The 23,032-nt window shown below is 41.9% G+C and overlaps 1 protein-coding gene across 1 annotated transcript in view; it reads left to right on the top strand.

Annotated features, from left to right (window-relative positions):
• Window positions 1-23,032, top strand: part of GADL1 (glutamate decarboxylase like 1) — a 462,065-nt gene that overhangs the window by 303,386 nt on the left and 135,647 nt on the right. The window lies entirely within an intron of this gene.

Raw genomic sequence — 23,032 nt, 5'->3', positions numbered from 1 at the left:
CATATCAAAGTTAAGAAGCAGGCCAAGTTAATTGAAACTTCAACAATGCAATTCCAGTCTGATGTTACATGGTTTTTAAACTAGATTTACCATATATGGCCCAACAATGGCGCATTGAAGCTCTATAAATATATCATTTTTAGTGATGAGCGAATACATTCGGCACTATTAGTTACTCACACAAATAGTACGCTATTCGGGCTATTCATTACTCGACGAGTAATTTGGTATTCATTAAAACTATAAAGTTTATTAGCAACTATTTTATAAAAAACACCAAATCCCAGTGTACCACATATACAGATCTACTCCATACAAATAACCTAGCAATGTCCCTATGCTTAGCTGCTTCCCCTACCTATCAGTGGAGGTTGGCACCCTGTAGAGACGATTATTTGGCGCCCCCACTCAGCGGCGGCTATCCCTAGCTCACCCTGATGAATACCTATTAGTCTATATGTGGGAAAACAATAAGCAGCAAAAAGAGATGAAAGGAAAGTGCTTAATAAAAAGAAGGCTATAGTACAGAAAATAATTCCCCCATCCTAGAGCGCTACAATGGCTTACAATACAATGACATACACCAAACAATGATCCTATGTTAAAGTGGCTATAATAGCCATTTTCCAGATAAAGAAAACCTGTGCTCCATAGGATTCAAAAATAGCAGGACAGACGGGTAGAATAAAAAGGGCCCAAATAATAAGATGAACGGCCTAGTTCAACATAGTGAACCCATCACAAGCCATATATCAGCTTTTAGAAATGCACAATATTGTGAATACTGGTGAGTAACACAGAAAAAACAGCATATGCGGGAGTTAACCCAAACTTAGCTTAAGTTGATAGCCTCATGGCCTCGACGCGTTTCCCCGACCAATGGTTCATCAGGAGGCAAGATATAAGGCCAAATATTGCATAGATGCAAGTGTCACGATGAAAAGACAGACCTGTGTAAATCCACATGAGGCCGGTTTAAATGGACTCCAAAGACCAATCACGGTCAGCCACTCAAAGACTTCCCCTTTTCCCAAGATGCACCTGGCAAAATCACAATAAATAAAGTCCAGCAATCTCAGACTAAATGTTGGAAACACGTCCATAAAGGCTGTGCTAATTCCCCCAATATGCAGCCGATAAGGATCGGTAATAATAATGTATAAGTGGAACAAATACCTGAGGTGGCGATATGTGCTCCAGCCTGGAACGCAAGCCGAGAATAAGATGGAGGTAAAAGAACTTCCGGTTTAAAGAGATGCAATGCACTCTCAAGTGCTGCATGCAACAGCCACATGCGCAGTTAATGTGTGCTCCAAGTCTGGAACGCACACTATAAACTGCTCAGTGGATAGGTATTTCCTGTTTAAAGAGGTAAAGCGGATATAAACTGCTTGGGCATATACCGCTGACTAGAGGTGCACAAACTGCGCAAGCGCCGAGGACAGACGACCTTTTGGTCATTCAAATAACATATATTAAACAAATAATTTTTAAACAATCACAAGATAATTAGGAATAGAAGCCCTGTAAAATGGATAACAGATACATGGAAAATATAATAATATCTAGAAGAAAGATATTCATATTTGTTCCATATGAGATATAGGGGAGTACAGGATGTTATAGATAATAAAGTCATAACCGACGCTTAATAAGATGTATAAACTAAACAGAGGTTTCCAGACAAAAAATCCTGAAATTAATTAAATACACTATAAGGCAGAAGTAACGAGAAGTCTATCAACAGGTATAATATAAGGTATAAGAATATGCTGTTGTTACAAAAAACATGTATAAGTGAGGGATTCATATAACCCCCATGGTGACACTGACTGCATTCGAAAAATCCATTCTGCCTCACATTTAAGAATGGCTTTATCGAAATCCCCTCCCCTAGATTTTGGTTTCAACAATTCAATCATACAGAAGGAGATCTCCTCCAAAATCCCCCCATGTACCTGATTCATATGCCGGTCAATTGGGGTACCTCTCCTGTTTCTAATGTTCCCCAAATGTTCACCAATTCTGGTCCTAAGCTCCCTGCTGGTTTTACCGACATAGTCCAGGGGGCAGAAGCAGGTAGCCTTATAGACCACCCCCATCGATCCGCAATTACCAAAATCTCTGATAAAACCGTTTTCCATTTGCCGCGCTGGTAAACCACTTGCACTGCAATGCATACTGGCATCTAGAGTAGTTTCCACATCTGAAGAAACCTATTGGCATTCTATCCAGCCATGTACCTGCTCCCTGGGGTTTTTGATAAAGGCTGTGCACCAACCTATCCTTGATTGATTTGCCCCTTCTGAATGTGATGCTTGGTGTTGGTGAAATAACATCTTTTAGACCAGGATCAGCCAGCAGTATCCCCCAATGCTTCTTCATAATCTGGTATATCCTATCTGACTGATTTTCATAGGTCCCTATGAGTCTAACCAGATCACGGGTATCCCTGGAGTCATCCCTTTTCCTAAGGAGAGTAGGTCTATCCTTTCTACGTGCCTCATTATAGGATTTGACCAAAACATCCGCTGGATACCCTCTCTCCCTAAATCTGTGATGTAAATCTCTGGCTTGTTCTCTAAATGTATCCATGTCAAAGCAGTTTCTTCTAATATGCAGAAACTGCCCCTTAGGTATCCCGCGCTTAAGGGGCATGGGATGATGACTTTTCCACTGCAACAAACTATTCGTTGCAGTAAGTTTGCGGTAAGTATGGGTGCTAATGCCTCCCCCTGGATTTTTCATAATCATAAGGTCCAAGAATGCAATATTTTGTTCCTGACATTCAGATGTGAATCTCACACCAATGTCATTAATATTAATCTCCCTGAGAAACTGGTTAAAGTTTGCCTCTGGGCCAGACCACAAGACAAAGATGTCATCAATATATCTGGTCCAGAGGCAGATATAGGGCTGCCACCATCTCTCTTCTTCGGGAAAGATGTATGTTTCCTCCCACTAGCCCAGGAACAAATTGGCATATGTAGGGGCACAGGGGCTCCCCATCGCCGTGCCCCTGAGCTGGTGAAAGTATTTCCCATTGAAGATAAAATAATTCTTAGTGAGAGTAAATACAAGAAGCTGTCGAATAAAGTTATTATGTTCGATGCATTCCACGGCTCTGGTTTTCAAAAAGTGGTCTACTGCCTGCATCCCAAACTCATGTGGGATGCTGCTGTAAAGCACCTCCACATCGATGGATGCCAGTTTAGTATGAGGCTCTACAACAATGTCCTCCAGCAGACCAAGGAGATGTAAAGTAGACACGTGGAAATGTCACTTATTAAGTATTTTTTGTAACATATCTCTGTGATTTAGGGGCATGAAAATTCAAAGTTGGAAAATTGTGAAATTTTCAAAATTTTCGCCAAATTTCAGTTTTTTCACAAATAAACGCAAGTCATATCAAATAAATGTTACCACTATCATGAAGTACAATATGTCACAAGAAAATATTGTGAGAATCACCAGGATCCGTTGAAGCATTCCAGAGTTATAACCTCATAACAATGACAGTGGTCCGAATTGTAAAAATTGGCCTGGTCATTAACATGCAAACCACCGTTGGGGGTAATTACACCTTCTTTAAAGCATTTTACAAAAAGTGACTTAAGGTACCGTCACACTAAGCGATGCTGCAGCGATACCGACAACGATGTCAATCGCTGCAGCGTCGCTGTTTGGTCGCTGAAGGGCTGTCACACAGACAGCTCTCCAGCGACCAACGATCCCGACGTCCCCGGGTAACCAGGGTAAACATCGGGTTACTAAGAGCAGGGCCGCACTTAGTAACCCGATGTTTACCCTGGTTACCGTTTTAAATGTAAAAAAACAAACACTACATACTTACATTCCCGGTGTCTGGTCATGTCCCTCGCCTTCAGCTTCCCGCACTGACTCAGCGCCGGTCGTAAAGTACAGCGGTGATGTCACCGCTGTGCTGTGCTTTACGGCTGGCTGGCGCTCACCAGTCAGTGCGGGAAGCTGACGGCGAGGGACCTGACCAGACACCGGAATGTAAGTATGTAGTGTTTGTTTTTTTACATTTACAACGGTAACCAGGGTAAACATCGGGTTACTAAAAGCAGCCCTGCGCTTAGTAACCCGATATTTACCCTGGTTACCAGTGAAGACATCGCTGAATCGGCGTCACACACGTCGATTCAGCGATGTCAGCGGGAGATCCAGCGACAAAATAAAGTGCTGGACTTTCCCCAACGACCAACGATCTCCCAGCAGGGGCCTGATCGTTGGTCGCTGTCACACATAAAAATGTTGTTAACGATATTGTTGCTACGTCACAAAAAGCAACGATATCGTTAACTATATCGTTATGTGTGACGGTACCTTTAGAAGCCTGGTGACCACATTGCTCTAATTTAAATGGGATGTCCTCTTTTCGGAACAATTTTTCTTTTTATTTAAATGCTTTTATTTTACTTAAACATAATTTTTGTAAGGCTGGGTTCACACTTTGCGGTTTTTACCGCGGAACCGCCGCGATTTTGATGCTGCGGGTTCGCAGCAGTTTCCATAGCGTTTCCATTTACATGTAAACCCTATGGAAACCGCAAACCGCTGTGCACATGCTGCGGGAAAAACCGCGCAGAAACGCAGCATGTCACTTCTTTGTGCAGAATCGCTACGATTCTGCACTCATAGGAATGCATTGAACAGCTTACTTCCCGCATGGGGCTGTGCCCACGTTGCGGGAAGTAAGCGGCTAATGTGCGGTTCCTACCCGGGGTGGAGGAGAGGAGACTCTCCTCCAGGCCCTGGGAACCATATTTGGGGTGAAAAAAAGAATAAAAATAAAAAATCATGATATACTCACCCTCTGAAGTCTCAGCGCTGCATGCGGCCGTCCGGTCAGAGTTGCTGTGCGACCAGGACCTGCGGTGACGTCGCGGTCACATGACTGTGACGTCACGAAGGGTCCTTCTCGCACAGCATCTTTGGAACCGGACCGCCGGGTGCAGCGTCGAGGAGATCCGGACGTCAGAGGGTGAGTATAACCAATTTTTATTATTTTTAACATTACTATTGATGCTGCATATTGCTGCATATAATAGTATAGGCGGAAACCCGCAGCGGAAACCGCGGAACAAACCGCGATAACTCTGCAGGGAGAACCGCAGTTGTTTTGCCCTGCAGATTTATCAAATCCGCTGCGGGAGAACCCGCAGAGGGACGCCGCAAAGTGTGAACATGGCCTAATTGTGTTTCATTGAAAATTGCTCATCGTTTGTTTTCTATAAACTATGTGCTAGGGTGCAGTCTGATGGCTGTATAACATGGATGACGGTCGCATCGCAATGCTCGGACTGGCCTTCTGCTCTCCTGACAAGAGCATGACAGCATGCATTTCTATATGCTCAGGTCAGTAGAGCCACCAGCCAGTCTGTGCACTGCAATGCGATCATGTCCGTGTTTTTTGACAGTCTGACTGAGCTCTTACACTGTCCTTTACATGCAGCAGAAAATTTTAATTTGTCAGAAAGTTCATTCTGATGATCAAGTTGAAGAGTTTGTTAGTCTTTTATCTGTCTTTTTTTAGCTCATATCAGCAGAATTATGACTATAGACTACATCAAAGTTGAATGTGCAGGGGAAACAAAGAGACAATAAAAGCCAAACGATGCAACATTTTTCATGAAATACAGTTTCAAAAATGATTTTTAACCCAATTATACACATTTAAGAAAAAACAAATTCTCCTCAAAAGTTATCAATACCAATCAAGAGCCAGCATAGACATAACATAGAATAACAAGTTGTTTCATTGATTTAAAGCAACAATTCAGTTCAGGGATTTTTTTAATATATTTTTTGGCAATATTGGTCAGTCCTACCGCCTTACAAGCACACAGACTTCAACTCCACATGCTGTAAATGCCCCTGTTGAATGTAAAGATATCTGATTAAATCCAATAACGCTAGTTTACCGTAGCAGCTTAGAATTTTGGAACAATTTGAATAAAATGAAAGGTTAGCACCCACAGTAGATAGAAGCCTTTTTAGGCACTTTCGAAGCTGCTCAGACTCCTCAGATGTCGTTCCTACCTTATATTCTTATATAACGATCTTCTTTACTCTGCTTCACATTAATTTCTTATGTTTATCTATAACTTTTGATTTTTGTTATCAGAAGATGTGAATTTTATTCAGATCTATTTGAGCATGTAAAGGCAATTCAAATTTCCCCACATTCATTTTTTGGACATAAATGCATAGTGTTTTAAAATCATATCTTTGAAGTACAACATTGTAATAAGGAAAGGTTTCTGAAGCAAGATTTAAGCAGGACAATACACAAGTATTTATATACATTAGTAGGAAATGGCTTAACGTTTGATGAAATTAGCCTATTTTTGTCTGAATGCAAAGTGCATCCAATAAACATTGCACAGATTGAAGAGAACTCTTGTGCATTCTGCTGTGACAGAGATACCAACATCAATTTCTATCACAGCAGGCTACAACCAAGCCTGGGACTTATATCACAGTAGTATCATCTGTAATGAGCACTCTGCAGTCAGATGGGTAACTCAATATTAGAAAAAAATATATATCTCTTCTAAAATTGACTTAAAATCTTATCAATTAGCACATGATACCCTATGTGTGTATGTTCATTGCCTGCGAGACATCAAATAGTTATTTGCTTTCACATCTCAAGGAAACAAAAAACATTTTCAGAAATTTCAACACAAACTGTTGTGACTAAATGTATCAGGCAAATAAAATTAATATATCCTCTTCCATAATTATTGAAAGCTGCATACTACTATATTTGAACCTAAAAAATGCCAGGTAGTAGCTAAGTATATACATTTAGGTAGTTCTTCTGTCCTAATGAACAGTAGAATATATTTATTTATTTTACTCATTTATATAGCACCTTTAATTTTTATATATATATATATATATATAGGTAATAAATAAAGGTTCAATCCAGCCTCTGGAACCAAGTCATAACTTGACCTCTTGTTGTAGACAGAATAGGTGATTACTAGAGATGAGCAGATATAGCCAATTTCAAATTCATCAGATCGTGTGGCTTCTCCCAGGAGATTCTATTTGCAGCAAAACTGTTCTTTAATTGAATGTACTTTATTGTGTTCTGGCATCTCTCTAAGCCTCAGAACATAACAAACATAATATGTACTAGATGGTGGCCCGATTTTAACGCATCGGGTATTCTAGAATATTTATGTATATAGCAGCAACATAGTATATAGCACAGGCCACGTAGTATATAGGAGTACTACGTGGCCTGTGGTATATACTATGTGGCTGCTATATACATACATGCATATTGTAGAATACCTGGTGCATTAATATAGGCCATGCAGTAAATAACACAGCCCACGTAGTATATAACACAGCCCACACAGTATATAGCAGCCACTCAGTACATAGCAGCCACGCAGTATATAACACAGCCCACGTAGTATATAACACAGCCCACATAGTATATAACACAGCCCACACAGTATATAGCAGCCACACAGTATATAACACAGCCCACGTAGTAAGTAACACTGGCCACGTAATATATAACACAGCCCACGTAATATATAGCACAGCCCACATAGTATCTAACAGTGGCCACGTAGTATATAGCACGCAGTATAGAACACAACCATGTGGTATATAACACTGCCCACGTAGTATATAGCAGCCATGTAGTATATAATGCAGCCCACGCAGTATAGAACACTGGCCACATAATATATAGCACTGCCCGTGCAGTATAGAACACAGCCCACATAGTATCTAACACTGGCCAGGTAGTATACTGTATAACAGCCACGTTGTATCTAACACAGCCCACGTAGTATTTAACAGTGTGGGCATCATATCCCTGTTAAAAAAAATAATTAAAATAAAAAATAGTTATATACTCACCCGGCGGGATCCAGCGTAGATCCAGCAAACCTCTGGGGATGCGCACGGTTGCCGCCATCTTGCGTTCCCAGGATGCATTGCAAAATTACCCAGATCACTTAGCGGTCTTGCGAGACCGCTAAGTCTTCTGGGTAATTTCGCATGATTATCTTGCCAGTCTTGTACCTACTAACCCGAATAGGATTATGCTTTAAATAATATCAGCACTGTATAATTGAATATGCTCCTATTTTCTTTGAAAAACTAGATTGACTTCTTCAGACTGAAATATCAAAAAGCCAAGAGGTGTCATGTACATATTTGACCTCTAGGTGGAGACATCATACTATCTGTCCCAGATAATATTTGATTAAATATTTTCTGATAGATTTTTCTCCATTCCGGTCATTGATTGTTGTCATATTCATGTTCCATGAATTTGGATTGATTCACACCTCCTAGGACTAACAAAAAATTCCTACTTTCCTGTCATCTCTGCAGTTTGAATTATTTTAATTATTTTTAACATATGTTGTTGTTTGTTTATATATTTCAATAAATAATGATTGTTTTTTAACATGGGAAAGTTTTTGTTGGCTATAATATTTATGTACTGTATATTCCCATATACTAAAACAACCTCTGATAGGTTATCACATCAGACTAGGTCATCCGGATCTAATGAGGCATGGGACAACTCTGCACATGCACACATAAGGTCACAGCACACTTCATGATGTTGTCACCTTACACACATGCACAGAACCGTCCCAGGTCCCATCAGAGCTGGTAGTCCTTGTCTAGCATAACAAGATGGGGTGTAACACTGGTGGCTGTAGATCCACTGCACCACAGACTGGGCTTATCTTGGAGGGGCGTGACTAAGTGTCTTTCAGATCTTCACTAGAGCTTGTGATGGTGAGGATAGGCTGAACCACTAGTTGACACCACCTACCACTCCAGGGCAATCACAGGGACTGCAGTAGCAGACCAAAGGGTCAGAGACTCAGGTACGGGGTGCAGGAGGATGATGGCAAAGAAGTGGTCAGACAATCCGGGGTCAGTGCATGTAGCATACGTCCAGTCTACGTAGTTGAGGTCAGGAGCGGAGAGGTTAAGATAAACTGGAGATTCATGTCTCCAGGAAAGGATACTCCTCCTTGTCGAAGCAAAGGTCTTATCCAGAGGGACATCTTTTACTAAAACAAGAGCCACTTCTCCAATCTTAGCACGGCTAAAGATGTCCCCAAGCAGTTATTCAAAACCTTTAACTCCCTCCTCTGCCCCCCACTGCCCCCCTCCAACCTCCCTCATCTCTGCTGAGGACTTTGCCACACACTTTTGAAAATAAGATCGACCAAACAAGGCAAGTCTTCATTGTTCAACTACCACAACCCCTTTGTATACCAGACCGATGCCCAAACCCCATAACCTCCCTATCCAACATCACTGAAGGGAGGCTTAATTGTCTCCTCGCCAAATTGCACCTCACCACCTGTGCACTCGACCCCATCCCATCCCACCTCATCCCCAACCTCACCACCACTCTTATCCCATCCCTAACCCACCTCTTCAACCTATCACTAACTTCTGGAACCTTTCCTTCTGCTTTCAAACATGCCACAATCATGCCTATCCTTAAAAAGCCAACCCTCAATCCAAAAGCTATGTCCAGCTATCGCCCAATATTGCTGCTCCCATTCGCTTTAAAACTCCTGGAGCAGCACGTCCACGCTGAACTTTCCTGCCACCTCTCATCTAACTTGCTCTTTGACAATTTACAATCTGGTTTCTGCGCCCATCACTCAACTGAGACAGCCCTGACCAAAATCACTAACGACCTACTTACAGCTTTCTGGCCCAGACGTCACCTCCCTGCTGTCCAGAGTCCCGTAGTGTCTATCAGCCATATCCTCCTTCTTCTCCTCTCGCTTCCTCAAACTCAATGTGGACATATCTGAACTCATCATCTTTCCTCCATCTCATAGATCTTCCTTACCTGACCTATCTATCGCAGTAAAGGACATCACGCTTTCCCCCGTACCAGAAGTCCGCTGCCTCGGAGTAACCCTTGACTCTGTCCTGTCCTTCAAACCGCACATCCAAGCTCTTTCCACCTCCTGTCGCCTCCAGCTCAAAAATATCACAGCCATCCATAACCTGTCTCCTCCATATATCTCTGAACTAATCTCCCGATATCTTCCCTCCCGTTATTTCCGGTCCACCAAAGACCTCCTTCTCTCCTCCACACTTATTCGCTCTTCACCCAACCGCCTCCAAGACTTCTCCTGAATATCCCCCATCCTCTGGAATTCTTTGCCCAATCATGTCCGACTACCAACCACATTCGGATCATTCAGACGGAACCTGAAAATCCACCTCTTCAGGAAAGCCTACAGCCTGCACTGACCCCGCTGCCTCCTCACCACTAATGAAACTACTGCCTCACCAACACTGGAGCTCCTGCAACCCTCAACCTATTGTCTCCTTCCCCACAATCCTATAGAATGTAAGCTCACAAGGGCAGGGTCATTGCCCCTCTGTATCAGTCTGTATTTGTTAGTTTCCTTACTGTAAGGGTACCGTTACACTATACGATTTACCAACGATCACGACCAGCGATACGACCTGGCCGTGATCGTTGGTAAGTCGTTGTGTGGTCGCTGGAGAGCTGTCACACAGACAGCTCTCCAGCGACCAACGATGCTGAGGTCCCCGGGTAACCAGGGTAAACATCGGGTTACTAAGCGCAGGGCCGCGCTTAGTAACCCAATGTTTACCCTGGTTACCAGCGTAAAAAACAAACAAACATTACATACTTACATTCCGGTGTCTGTCCCTTGCCGTCTGCTTCCCGCACTGACTGACTGCCGGCCGTAAAGTGAAAGCACAGCACAGCGTGCTGTGCTCTGCTTTCACTTTACGGCCGGCAGTCAGTCAGTGCGGGAAGCAGACGGCAAGGGACCTGACGGACACCGGAATGTAAGTATGTACTGTTTTTTTTTTTTACATTTACGATGGTAACCAGGATAAACATCGGGTTACTAAGCGCGGCCCTGAGCTTAGTAACCCGATGTTTACCCTGGTTACAAGCGAACGCATCGCTGGATCGGTGTCACTCACACCGATCCAGCGATGACGGCGGGAGATCCAGTGACGCAAGAAAGTTCCAAACGATCTGCTACGACGTACGATTCTCAGCGGGGTCCCTGATCGCTGCTGCGTGTCAGACACAGCGATATCGTATGGATATCGCTGGAACGTCACGAATAGTGTTGAGCATTCCGATACCGCAAGTATCGGGTATCGGCCGATACTTGCGGTATCGGAATTCCGATACCGAGATCCGATATTTTTGTGATATCGGGTATCGGTATCGGAAGTGTAAAATAAAGAATTAAAATAAAAAATATTGTTATATTCACCTCTCCGGCAGCCCCTGGACATCAGCGGGAGGATCCGGCGTCCGGCACGGCTTCTTTCTTCAAAATGCGCGCCTTCAGGACCTGTGGTATGACGTCCCGGCTTCTGATTGGTCGCGTGCCGCCCATGTGACCGCCACGCGACCAATCAGAAGCCGCGACGTCATTCCTCAGCTAAAGTCCTAGAATGAGCGCCTTTTAGGACCTGAGGAATGACGTCGCGGCTTCTGATTGGTCGCGTGGCGGTCACATGGGCGGCACGCGACCAATCAGAAGCCGGGACGTCATTCCACAGGTCCTGAAGGCGCGCATTTTGAAGAAAGAAGCCGTGCCGGACGCCGGATCCTCCCGCTGATGTCCAGGGGCCGCCGGAGAGGTGAATATAACAATATTTTTTATTTTAATTCTTTATTTTACACTTTAATATGGATCCCAGGGCCTGAAGGAGAGTTTCCTCTCCTTCAGACCCTGGGATCCATGAGGATACATTCCGATACTTGATGTCCCATTGACTTGTATTGGTATCGGATATCGGTATCGGCGATATCCGATATTTTTCGGGTATCGGCCGATACTATCCGATACCGATACTTTCAAGTATCGGACGGTATCGCTCAACACTAGTCACGAATCGTACCGTCGTAGCGATCAAAATGGCACTGTGTGACGGTACCCTAAGTGATATCTGTAGTTTGTATATAACCCCTTCTCATGTACAGCACCATGGAATCAATGGTGCTCTACAAATAAATAATAATAATGTGCTATGATTCCAACTCAGAATCAGAGGCATCAAAGGATAATAGAAAAGACACGAGCCTCATGCATGAAAGGCATGTCTAAAAGCATGGAAGGCAGGGATTTGGGCAAGACCTAGGCAAGCAATTATTAGAGCATGATGATCTACATTGAAACACCTGACCGATGGATCAGTCAAAGACCGACACTTGTGGACGAAAAAGTAGTAGTACAGAATTTACAGAGCTATGTAGCACATACAAAGAGATTTTTTTCAGTGCTGGGTTCTTATCTGCAGAGTTACAGGCAGCATGCCATGATGAATAGGCTCTGACAGGGATTGACTGTCAATGGAGGCAATATCCATGGGATGAATGAGCTGTTGCATACGAAGCTGAAGTTGACGAACCAGGTCAGGGTGGATGAGGTTGGCAATTGATCCAAAGTTGTAATGGGCTGCTGTGGAGAGAAACCTCACTCCCTAAACCAAGGTGACTTGGGTCAAGAGTTTTGAAGAGTTAGCTTTCCCATCCAGGATCATCTCTCCAACTGTCCCAAAGAGCTGGAGGACTCACAGTTTCACTGGGCACTGTCGAACATAATGTCTCTCACTTCCTCAGTACATACAGATGTTGTCACATACTTTTGCTATTGTACAGAGAGTTTGGCTCTCCCTACCTTAATCAGCTATATATGGTAGTAGAGGGTGGAGCTTGTGGCAGCAAGGAGTACTAAAAGGTAGGAACCAACCTAGGAAATTTCCTTAAAAGAGAAGACACATGAGCCTGTTCCATAGATTCATGTTCATGGCAGCAAAGTTCTATGGTGTATAAGAGCATCCAACCAGTATGGTAGATCTCTGCCTGTCATTTCATCCTTGATGCAACCAGACAGGCCCAGCTGAAGGGTTACCACCAGGGCTTATTTATTCTAGGTCAACTCCACCACTAGGGTGCAGAAGCGTAAGGCATAGGTATCCTTGCAGTGTCTTAGAGTCAGCAGAGACGAGGCGGAAGATGAGGTTCCGCCAGGTTCCCCTAATTTTGCCCGAAACATCTCCAAGAATCTCCCAGCATCACGAGTCTTGGGACAACCATTCTTACAAAAAGGGTTTGCCCAAGCCATGGTCATGCACTCTCTTGACAATAAAGAGACCATGAATGCAATCTTGATTTGGTGTGAAGGAAAAGATAAGCATGTAGAGTGAAGTGGATCTGGTACTGGTTTATGAGGCCTTGGCTTTCTTTGAGGTTTCCTTCAAAACGGGACAGAAGTGGAAGCTGAAACTTAGCTGCTTCACCAGACACTGGAACTCCAAGCCTCTTCCCTGGAGATGATGTTGATGCTAAGGAAGGTGGACCTCTCATGGTTGAGACAGAGGACAGGGTGATTCCTGCACGTGAGTTTCAATCACATTAATCACCAGAATCAGCTGGTCTAAACATTCCTCTAGAGAATGGGCCTCCTCGTACAAGACTTGTGCTAGAGACTTGGGGTAACTGGGTCTTCATTTGTCAGTGGGGATCATGGCATGATCATTATGTCACACTGATGGGTGAGGACTCACTGCACCATGGGCTGGGCTTAACCTGTAGAGGCATTACTAAGTGTCTACCGGGCCTTCACTAGAGTCTCTGATGATGAAGATAGGCTGGGCCTCAAGAAGACACCATGCACCACTCCAGGGCAATCCTCGGGACTGCAACAGCTGACTGAAGGGTCAGAGACTCAGGTACGGGGTACATGAGGAGGAAGGCAAATATATGGTCAGACAACCCGGGGACAGGGCAGGCAGCACAGCTCCAGTATACCTAGCCGAGGTCAGGATCGCAGATATCAAGATAAACTGTAAATGAGCCTGGACTATAGCAGAAGTGAGAGGACAAATATGCACCCACAGCATCCAGAGACAAGCAGCTGGGAACCAATGATAGGACAAGGAATGGTGGAAGGAGCTGCTGCACAGTGATACGCTGAGGAATGCAAACCCTGGGGAAGCAATGTGGTGAATACACAGAGTAGGATGGCACTGAGATGCCGATGTGACTTAGGCTAGGTTCACATTACGTTATGTGAACCCGTTAAATGGACTACGTTACACCGCGGCATAACGCGGTGTAACGTAGTCCGTTAACACCGCCATTGCTTGTAATGGCGAACTCATCGCTAGCGTACACCCACATTGGGCATGCACCAGCGATGTGCCATCATTTGAGTGACGGACCTCGAACGCTGCTTGCAGCGTTCATGGTCCGTTCCTCGCTAGCGCAGATCGGACATCTGTCCTAGCGGGATCGGCAAACACGATCCCTTTTGGGACATTGCGTTAGCGCAGTCCGTAGCGCTATGCCGCTGCACGGCCAGCTCTACCCTCACCTACTGTATCCTCACCCATCCCTTGTAGATTGTGAGCCCTCGCGGGCAGGGTCCTCTCTCTTCCTGCACCAGTTGTGACTTGTATTGTTCAAGATTATTGCACTTGTTTTATTATGTATACCCCTCCTCACGTATAAAGCGCCATGGAATAAATGGCGCTATAATAATAAATAATAATAATAAAGCGGACTGCCCTAACGCAATGTGAACCATAGGGATTTCAACATGTGAGATGGTGATGAGAAGATTTGGCAAGGTTCGGACATGGACTGTGAGAACCAAGGGCTACAGAGACATGAGTGGTGCAGTGAATATAACTGTTTTTTTTTAATTATAATCTTTTGAAGGCCTTTTATTACACAGAAGCAAATTAAAAAATAGCATTTTGGCAAATGCAGATTTTTGTAACATTTGTGTAGAATTCAATGTCACTTGAATATATTCTATCATTTCTACATACTATGCACCAAACTCTCTTTAGCATATAATGTATTATTCTAATAGTGTCCTTAAAATATAAATCAGTTGGACTAACCCCTTCTTCATACTTGGAATGATTTCGCTGGTCACCTTATGTGTAATTAATGTGTGTTTAAATTCTTTTTTTTATGGAAAATGTTGAGTGAAGAACGTATTTGTCATGGTCACTGCCAGACATTTCTGGCAAAGTTTTATTTCTATCTTCTGGTTGGGAAGACATGCACAAGCAATCTAACTGAGCATGCATGCATATGTGGGGGTCATGAAAAATATCTGCAAAACAAACAAGTGTTCATCTGTCAGCTATATAATGTACGAGTCAGATTCACGGTGAGGAAATTTGTTTTAGGAATCTCAATGGATTTGGCAGATTTCAACAATTTGTGATTCAATTTGTGCAAATTTAAAAAAAATGCTTACTGCTATCCTACACAATGCACAAAGTTTCACCATCTAAAGAAAAGTGAAAAATTAAAATCACTAATCACACGATGGTTAAAAGTGAAACACGACCCAAGCACTGATGAAACATGGATCCAAACGACTGATGAGACTCGTACCATTATTTTCTGTCCTTGAAAAAAACACAGACTACTGAATGAGGCCTAAAGGTACCGTCACACTAAGCGACGCTGCAGCGATACCGACAACGATCCGGATCGCTGCAGCGTTGCTGTTTGGTCGCTGGAGAGCTGTCACACAGACCGCTCTCCAGCGACCAACGATGCCGGTAACCAGGGTAAACATCGGGTAACTAAGCGCAGGGTCGCGCTTAGTAACCCGATGTTTACCCTGGTTACCATCCAAAAAGTAAAAAAAAACAAACACTACATACTTACCTACAGCCGTCTGTCCTCCAGCGCTGTGCTCTGCACTCCTCCTGTACTGTCTGTGTAAGCACAGCGGCCGGAAAGCAGAGCGGTGACGTCACCGCTCTGCTTTCCGGCTGACCGACGCTCACAGCCAGTACAGGAGGAGTGCAGAGCACAGCGCTGGAGGACAGACGGCTGTAGGTAAGTATGTAGTGTTTGTTTTTTTTTACTTTTAGGATGGTAACCAGGGTAAACATCGGGTTACTAAGCGCGGCCCTGCGCTTAGTTACCCGATGTTTACCCTGGTTACCAGTGAAGACATCGCTGAATCGGTGTCACACACGCCGATTCAGCGATGTCTACGGGGAGTCCAGCGACGAAATAAAGTTCTGGACTTTCTTCCCCGACCAGCGACAGCACAGCAGGGGCCTGATCGCTGCTGCCTGTCACACTGGACGATATCGCTAGCGAGGACGCTGCAACGTCACGGATCGCTAGCGATATCGTCTAGTGTGACGGTACCTTAAGGCTTTACTTGTGTTAGAAAGCTTGTAGGGGGTTGGACGCAATCCTAAGAGACCTGAGGGTATTGGTATTGTGCACATCTTTTCAGGGAAATGGGAAAACCTTCATTTCGGAACATTTATTTGGAGCAACTCAAAGCCAGTGAATTTGAATTTCAAAATATTCAATCATCTATATTACCAACTGTTCCTTAGACTGTCTATGCAGTTTACGAACAAATATAGCATTCTCTAAAATGACAAGCTAATAATGATACAGCAAGTTATCCCACTTTCAGAAACTTGCAACACGAGACATAGCTAGTCAAATTCAATTACTTTTGTTATGTTCAGTGTTAACTTTCTTTATTGTGATATCTTTCTGATGTGTTAGTCCAAAAACCAACTTGTAACATTTCTTCAACGATTTCTCCCCAAAAATAAAAACAAAGGCATGCACATTCAATGGAGCATGTACGTAAGTGGTCTAGTAAGGAGATGAGAGTAAGCCACCACCAGACATATAGTATTTGATAGTGGCTTTACATGTGTAGTTGTAAGCCAAAATCAGGAGTGGAACAAGCAGCGGAAAAGTATAATAGAATCACATCAACACTTAAATATTTATCATCCACTCCTGGTTTTGGTTTACAAATACTGATGTAAAATATTGACAAAAAAACTAAATATGTGATTGTGACCACTGCAAGCTTTTATTTTACAAATGTGCCCATGGTGGTCGAAGAAGAAAAATAAAACAGGTACTCTGCTTCTAGATATCTACTATTCTGCCCCTTCCTTGCCCATGTACCGTGTTGGTCATGATTCCTCTTCTGGAAGGGAGATTCATATGACCACTGTTGTCCTCACTGTACAAAAGAAGACTTGCAGTTTTTATTTCACTTCCACCCAATTTGATTATTTCCTGTTTTTTTTTAGTGCATAATTTTGAGAAAATTATGTCTTAAAAAAAAAAAGTCATCTCACAATAAACAAGCTCTTATTTGGCTATTTCAAGACAAAAATAAAAAACGTTATGGCTTTTGGAAAGTGAGCTGGAAAAAAATGAAAGCAAAACAAGACATTATCTCCACGAGGTTAAATAGTTATGGTACTGTTATTTCAACAAACTTTGCAAATATCAATATAAAAAAATGCCAGTAGCGCTTGCACCACTCTGAATCCTGCAGCTTCCCCTTTTCTACCAAACTTTGCAAATATATTGGGAGGTTTGTATTTTTTGATAAATTTAGCATAAATCTCAGTTTTAATAAATCAGAACCAAAATGTTTCAAAGGAGTATTTCTTTCTTGTTTGTAAATTGGGGGTTACCACCACCCTTCTTCTTGAGCAATTATCCCATCTAGCTAAATCCATCCATGTGACTCTATCTTGCAATCTAAGGTTTAGTTACCACAATGGGTTTTTGAATCTGCGTATTTTCACTGCTCAAAAAACACAGCGTCTTACGGATCCAACAAAGTGGATGGGATTTATAGAAATCTCATGCCCGCTTTTTTTTTTCCTGCTGCGCAAACTGCGTTTTTGAAATTTGAAACACGTTACTTTCTCTTGCGAATATGATGAGTTTTCTTTGTGGATTTTCCCCATTAGATGCGGAAAATCCGCATGTAAGAAGTTTTAGTTCCCACTGTGGATATGCACTAAAAATGCACAACCGTATCAATAAAACTTTGTCAAAGCTAAATACTAGGAAGTATCAAAAACAAAGCAGCTTTATTTAAAACGGGACATACCAAAAAGAGACAAAAGACAAAAATCACAGCATCAAAAATATGACGAAAACACATTTAAAAAAGAATCTGTTAAAAAAGTAACTAAAAAATGCAAATAATCTAATTTACTCAATAGGAATCTGCAACATCAAAAACTCACCAAACACTCATTGTGAGAACGTAGCCTGAGGGCGTTATTTGCCTTGCTGGTTCTAGCAAGTTTGTGTCCAAGATAGGAAATAAAGTTTTAACCCCTTTAGGGCCAGTTATTAATGTGAATGATATCAGCCCGTGTGTAATGCTGCTGAATAAGTTGAGGTAACAGTATATGAGCAATCTGAAATAATTATCTAACATTCGGCGTTGGCAGATTGACCTTTATAAAAGAAAAATGTGTGACCGCAGGGTTTTTCTTGCTCATTATGTGGGTGTGTTGTGACACAATCTGCAGTAATTCAGAATAAAGTATTGTACAATAACATTGCTTCACTGTAGCTGGATAATGTAATCTGGGTTTTGTGCTGCTGCCTTAGGCCCTATGTTTATTTCTAAAAGAATTCTCCACTTCACCAATTTTCTTGTATCCTTAATGAATAGAACTATTGCCACCTAATTTTTTAGCTTAAGGAACCATGACTCTTACTCCATTGTAAGATAAACTGATCGATTTACCTTTAAAGAGCCGCAATTCTGCAGTCAAAAAGTAATTTTCTACCTGGATCAACCTGTGACTATCACAGTGGGGAAAAAAAAGTCTTCACTTGTATGAATTCATTATCTTTAGCGAGCCTGTTCTTCTGTATAATCAGTACAGGCTTTCTCGTTTTCAGGCTCTTAGTCAAAGTGCCACTCAGCCTTCTCAAGTCTGTCTTTTTCTATACATATCTTTCTATATCATTGGGCTAAGCAGTTCCAAAAAGTCTCCACTTAAAATTACTATTTAAAGAGACCCGTGAGCAATAACGCTTCATCTATACGTTTTACTGCAAAAATATAATAGGTGTTTGTTTATACCTGAGACATAGACACCTATGCAGAGGTTTAACCTTGGCCCCCAAATAAAACCTTTAATAGAGCCCCACACCTTTCATTTATACATCTAATGTGTTTTTATGTGGTCGATGCACCTTTGGATCCTATTAAATCTGATGGCACAGGTGCCATTTCCATCTTTATGCCTAATGGAACTATTCCCTTGCAACTTGGTTTAGATACTTATTCTAAACTTGTTAAATCCACTTGCACTGTAGCTAAAAATAATGTATTTGTTATTATATGTTGCGTATATGTAGCATTTTATGTGTTTTGACCTTTAGATTTTAATGTTGGAATCCAAAAATTGTCATCTTGGGACTTGTCAAGAAAATTAAAGTCTTTCTTTTGCTGTGATATGGTGTCTAGTACTCGAAAAAGATTGGATATTTTTTTCACTTCCAGTATTTAATGCACTGTTGAAATACTGTCAACTTTTATAGCAGAAACGTACAGAGCAGCCAACTTATATCATAAAGCAAAAGGAACAGAAAACAGATGGCATTTCTTTGGGGACTATAGCAATCATTACTGAGATTGGTTTGGTTTGCATTATGCCGAGTGAAAGAATTTCCTATCACAGCCCAATATGATTTGCAACAATCCTCATTATTCATAAAACTAGGAGTAATGCTTGAAATTTAGCATGCTCTGTCATTTCTGGTAGCAGGCTCTACACTATACGATCATTAAAGCCAGCAACAGCAGCTGGTCTAAAAATATGATAAAGAGGAACAATGGCTAATTGTATTTATATCTATCACACCTACACAAAAGTTGGCTGGGTGATTAGAAGCACTGGCGGCAGCAATTATCTTAAAATTTCAGTGTAAATGAGTTGTCTGCCTACAACATTGTCTGATACCTTTCTACGTGCCCAGAAATAGACTGCTAACATATAAAAAATAAGTTGCACTTAAAGGGAAATATGGATCATTTCCAAAAAAAAGCAAAAATAACAAAGATTTGGAAAAGTGCTGCAATGTAAGAATGCTTTACAATATTAGAAATGTTAATAGCTTTTGATACCCTTACCCTTCAAAACAGCATAAAATCATCAGTTCTTCTCGGTAGATATGTACGCAACTTTTGAAGGAACTCATCAGGGAGCTTGTTCCAAACATACTGGAGAACTAACCACTAGGGTTGAGCGAAACGGGTCGTTCATTTTCAAAAGTCGACGACTTTTGGCAAAGTCGGGTTTCATGAAACCCGATCCGACCCCTGTGCGGGGTCGGCCATGCGGTACGCGACTTTCGCGCCAAAGTCGCGTTTCAATGACGCGAAAAGCGCCATTTCTCAGCCAATGAAGGTAAACGCAGAGTGTGGGCAGCGTGATGACATAGGTCCTGGTCCCCACCATCTTAGAGAAGGGCATTGCAGTGATTGGCTTGCTGTCTGCGGCGTCACAGGGGCTATAAAGGGGAGTTCCCGCCGACCGCCATGTTACTGCTGCTGATCTGAGCTTAGGGAGAGGTTGCTGCCGCTTCGTCAGGAGCAGGGATAGCGTTAGGCAGGGTCCATTAACCACCAAACTGCTTGTGCTGTAGCGATTTCCACTGCCCAACACCACCTTCGGTGTGCAGGGACAGTGGAAGCTACATTTTTTTTTTCCCCTCAGCGCTGTAGCTCATTGGGCTGCCCTAGAAGGCTCCCTGATAGCTGCATTGCTGTGTGTACGCCGCTGTGCAAACCAACTGCTTTTTTCAAAGCACAAATCCTCTTGTTCCTTCCTTTCTGCACAGCTATCTTTTTGGTTTGTACACACTTTTTATTTAATTTGTGCATCAGTCCACTCCTTATTGCTGCCTGCCATACCTGGCTGAGATTACTGCAGGGAGATAGTAATTGAAGGACAGTTCCTTTTTTTTTTTTTTTTGTTTTTTTTGTGGGAGATTAAGATTGGCATTTCTGCTAGAGTGCCATCCCTGTCTGTGTCATCTCTCACTCAGTGGGCCATAGAAAGCCTATTTATTTTTTTGCTTGATTTGGGTTATAAAATCTACCTGAAAAAATCACTACATCAATCAGTGGGAGAAAAATATTGGCCTCAGGGCTTGTGTGCCACTCCTGACTCCTGTGTGCATCATCACTCACTCAGTGGGCCATAGAAAGCCCATTTTTTTTTTTTTGCTTTATTTGGGTTCTAAATTCTACCTGAAAAAATCAATAAATCAATCAGTGGGAGATTAATATTGGCCTTTGGGCTTGTGTGCCAGTCCTAAGCGTGCCATCTCTCTCTCTCAGATAGTGGGCCATAGAAAGCCTATTTATTTTTTTATTTTTTTATTGGGTTTATAAATTTTCCCTGGAAAAAAAAAAAAAAGTGGGAGATTAATATTGGCCTCTGGGCTTGTGTACCAGTCCTGAGCGTGCCATCTCTCTCACAAATAGTGGGCCATAGAAAGCCTATTTATTTATTTTTTTTTGGTTTTATAAATTCTCCCTTAAAAAAAAAAGGGAGATTAATATTGGCCTTTGGGCTTGTGTGCCAGTCCTAAGCGTGCCATCTCTCTCTGTCTCTCAGATAGTGGGCCATAGAAAGCCTATTTATTATTTTTTTTATTGGGTTTATAAATTTTCCCTGGAACAAAAAAAAAAAAAGTGGGAGATAAATATTGGCCTCTGGGCTTGTGTGCCACTCCTGACTCATGTGTGCGTCTTCTCTCACTCAGTGGGCCATAGAAAGCCTTTTTTTGTTTTATTTGTTTTCTAAATTCTCCCTGAAAAAATCATGTTATTTTCTTTGGTTTCTAAATTCTTCCTGAAAAAATCATTTTATTCTTTTTTTTTTTTTCCTAAAGTCTCCCTGAAAAAAAAAAAAAAAAAAAACAAATCAGTGGGAGATTAATATTGCCCTTTCTGCTTGTGTGCCAGTCTTGACTCCTGGGTGTGCCATCTCTCTCTCTCTCTCCAATTGTGGGCCACAGAAAGCCTATTATTTTTTTAGCTTGATTTGGGTTCCAAAATCTACCTGAAAAAATCACTACATCAATCAGTGGGAGATAAATATTGGCCTCTGGGCTTGTGTGCTACTCCTGACTCCTGTGTGCGTCATCTCTCACTCAGTGGGCCATAGAAAGCCTTTTTTTGTTTTATTTGTTTTCTAAATTCTCCCTGAAAAAATCATTTTATTTTATTTGGTTTCTAAATTCTTCCTGAAAAAATCATTTTATTCTATTTTTTTTTCCTAAAGTCTCCCTGAAAAAAACAAAAACAAAACAAATCAGTGGGAGATTAATATTGCCCTTTCTGCTTGTGTGCCAGTCTTGACTCCTGGGTGTGCCATCTCTCTCTCTCTCTCCAATTGTGGGCCATAGAAAGCCTATTATTTTTTTTAGCTTGATTTGGGTTCCAAAATCTACCTGAAAAAATCACTACATCAATCAGTGGGAGATAAATATTGGCCTCTGGGCTTGTGTGCCACTCCTGACTCCTGTGTGCGTTATCTCTCACTCAGTGGGCCATAGAAAGCCTTTTTTTGTTTTATTTGTTTTCTAAATTCTCCCTAAAAAAATCATTTTATTTTCTTTGGTTTCTAAATTCTTCCTGAAAAAATCATTTTATTCTATTTTTTTTTTTCCTAAAGTCTCCCTGAAAAAAAAAAAAAAAAAAAACAAATCAGTGGGAGATTAATATTGCCCTTTCTGCTTGTGTGCCAGTCTTGACTCCTGGGTGTGCCATCTCTCTCTCTCTCTCCAATTGTGGGCCATAGAAAGCCTATTATTTTTTTTAGCTTGATTTGGGTTCCAAAATCTACCTGAAAAAATCACTACATCAATCAGTGGGAGATAAATATTGGCCTCTGGGCTTGTGTGCCACTCCTGACTCCTGTGTGCGTCATCTCTCACTCAGTGGGCCATAGAAAGCCTTTTTTTGTTTTATTTGTTTTCTAAATTCTCCCTGAAAAAATCATTTTATTTTATTTGGTTTCTAAATTCTTCCTGAAAAAATCATTTTATTCTATAATTTTTTTTTCCTAAAGTCTCCCTTAAAAAAAAAAAAAAATCAAATCAGTGGGAGATTAATATTTACATTTG

The sequence above is a fragment of the Ranitomeya imitator genome, chromosome 6 (genome assembly GCF_032444005.1).
Source record: "Ranitomeya imitator isolate aRanImi1 chromosome 6, aRanImi1.pri, whole genome shotgun sequence".
NCBI lineage: Eukaryota > Metazoa > Chordata > Amphibia > Anura > Dendrobatidae > Ranitomeya > Ranitomeya imitator.
This window is presented reverse-complemented; position numbering and strand designations above follow the sequence as displayed.